Raw genomic sequence first — 3,404 nt, 5'->3', positions numbered from 1 at the left:
TATATATATATATATATATATATATATATATATATATATATATATATATATATATATATATATGCAATAAGATCACAGTAAACAGGTGATTTTAAAATATGCAAAACAACCACTGTGAAAGAGTAGTGAAATTCCAAGCGCTTTCGTGGCTACTCACATTGTCAAGGAACTATGAAAGTAATACATCAAAGAAATGCAATTAATGGGGCTTAGACCACACCTCACAGTCAACCCCCACAACAAAGAAACACCTGACGCGGGACAATACCGGACTCGTCAGAAAAGAGGAACACTGCAGTAGGTCCGCTGGTCCAACTAGACAGGTCCTCACGACATCCCACTAACAAATCATTCTAACCAAGAATTAAGGTTTATTATTTGTCCAATGTATTATTAAACTCTAACCAAATTTTATTAATTATAAATGGATCTAATTAATATAAACCAAAGGAAATATTCATATTATTGTCAAAACTGCTTTTTATGAAACAAAATTCAATTATATTCCTGTCGACCATGGACTTGCTTGATACTATTTTCTCTTTTTTTTGAAAATCAATTGGATGGTTAAAATCTCTTACGTGAATAAATAGAGCATTGGAATCTTGTCCAGTTCTAATGCTATATTTATGTTGTTTTAATCTTAGTTCGAGATTTTTACCAGTTTGACCGTAATAAACTTTATTTCAAATTTTACAAGGAATCTTATAGACACATCCATCAGCATTCTGGGGGGAATTCTTTATCAAAAGTTATTTTTACTGTATCAAGATTTTTTATTACAACTTTAATATTAAAAGTTTTCATGGTAAGGGAGAACCAACATATTTTTAGTTGAATAAGGCTGGTTGTCCCTTTTTGGATTGTAAAAAGTATTTCTAGAAACTTTAAAAGAATTTATCAATTACATTTCTTGGGTATTTCAAATCATTACCTATTTCATAAATTTTGGATATTTCTTCATCTATGAACTCTGGACTACAAATTCGTAAAGCTCTCAAAAACAATGATGAGAAAACAGACAGTTTGACTCTATCTTGATGCGAGGAATAATAGTGGACATAGGAACAGTTATTTGTAGGTTTTCTGTAAATTTTAAATTTGAATTCATTATTACCCTTAATAATTAAAACATCTAGAAAAGGCAAGACAAGATTCCAATGCTCTATTTATTCATGCAAGAGATTTTAACCATCCAATTGATTTTCAAAAAGTTGAGAAAGTAGTATCAAGCAAGTCCATGGTTGACAGGAATATAATTAAATCTTGTTTCATAAAAAGCAGTTTTGACAATAATATGAATATTTCCTTTGGTTTATATAAATTAGATCCATTCATAGTTAATAGAATTTGGGGAGAATTTAATAATACATTGGACAAACAATATTTTTTTAAATTTCTTATTTCTTGGGTAGAATAGTTTGTTGGAGGGTTGTATGAAGGACCTGTCTAGTTCGGCCGGCGGGCCTGCTGTCTCGCGTCAGGTGTTTCGTTGTTGTGGGATCTGATAGTGAGGTGTGGGTTACCCCTTTATATATCTTTCTTTGATGCTTTACTTTCATTGTTCCTTGATAATGAGAGTAGTCACGAAAGCGCTTGGAACTTCTCTATTCTTTCACAGTGGTTGTTTTGCATATATATATATATATATATATATATATATATATATATATATATATATATATATATATATATATATATATATATATATATATATATATATATATATATATATATATATATATATATGAAAAATGTGTCACCCACACTTATCACTAGCCTCATTTATTTTATTAAAACACTTTGAGTATCAGAGAACCTTAATGGCATACATACGAGTATTCTATCACATTAAACACAACTCTCAAAATCAACAGAAAAAGAAAACATAGTTATAGTTATCATGTAATATATTTATATTGCATTTATCATATAATTACTAGTATATGATAAATAATCCTATATTCTAAGACAGTAGACAACCTGGAATGACAACCTGACTGACATCCTATCCTGACAGCTACTCTGACAACCTGCTCTCACAACCACTAACAACCTGCTCTGATAACTACTCTGAAAACCTGCTCTCACAACCATTCTGACAACATGCTCTCACAACTACTCTGACAACCTGCCCTGACAACCACTCTAACAACCTGCTGTGATAACTACTCTGGCAACCTGCTCTCACAACCACTCTGATAACCTGCACTCACAACCACTCTGACAACCTGCTCTCACAACCACTCTGACAACCTGCTCTGATAACTACTCTGACAACCTGCTCTGACAACCACTCTGACAACCTGCTCTCACAACCACTAACAACCTGCTCTGACAACTACTCTGACAACCTGCTCTGACAACCACTCTGACAACCTGCTCTCACAACCACTCTGACAACCTGCTCTGACAACCGCTCTGACAACCTGCTCTCATAACTACTCTGACAGCCTGCTCTCACAACCATTCTGACAACATGCTCTCACAACTACTCTGACAACCTGCCCTGACAACCACTCTAACAACCTGCTCTGATAACTACTCTGGCAACCTGCTCTCACAACCACTCTGACAACCTGCTCTCACAACCACCCTGTCAACCTGCTCTTACAACCACTCTAACAACCTGCTCTGATAACTACTCTGGCAACCTGCTCTCACAACCACTCTGATAACCTGCTCTCACAACCACTCTGACAACCTGCTCTTACAACCACTCTGACAACCTGCTCTCACAACCACTCTGACAACCTGCCCTGATAACTACTATGACAACCTGCTCTCACAACCACTCTGACAGTCTGCTCTGATAACTACTCTGACAACCTGCTCTCACAACCACTCTGACAACCTGCCCTGACAACTACTCTGACAACCTGCTCTGACAACTACTCTGACAACCTGCTCTCACAACCACTCTGACAACCTGCTCTCACAACCACTCTGACAACCTGCTCTTACAACCACTCTAACAACCTGCTCTGATAACTACTCTGGCAACCTGCTCTCACAACCACTCTGATAACCTGCTCTCACAACCACTCTGACAACCTGCTCTCACAACCACTCTGACAACCTGCTCTCACAACCACTCTGACAACCTGCCCTGATAACTACTCTGACAACCTGCTCTCACAACCACTCTGACAACCTGCCCTGACAACTACTCTGACAACCTACTCTGACAACCACTCTGACAACCTGCTCTGATAACTACTCTGACAACCTGCTCTAACAACCACTCTAACAACCTGCTCTGACAAATACTCTGACAACCTGCTCTGACAACCACTCTGACAACCTGCTCTCACAACCACTCTGACAACCTGCTCTGACAACCGCTCTGACAACCTGCTCTGATAACTACTCTGACAACCTGCTCTCACAACCATTCTGACAAG

Source organism: Cherax quadricarinatus, chromosome 1 (genome assembly GCF_038502225.1).
Source record: "Cherax quadricarinatus isolate ZL_2023a chromosome 1, ASM3850222v1, whole genome shotgun sequence".
In the NCBI taxonomy this organism is placed as follows: domain Eukaryota; kingdom Metazoa; phylum Arthropoda; class Malacostraca; order Decapoda; family Parastacidae; genus Cherax; species Cherax quadricarinatus.
Note: the sequence above shows the minus strand (reverse complement) of the source record.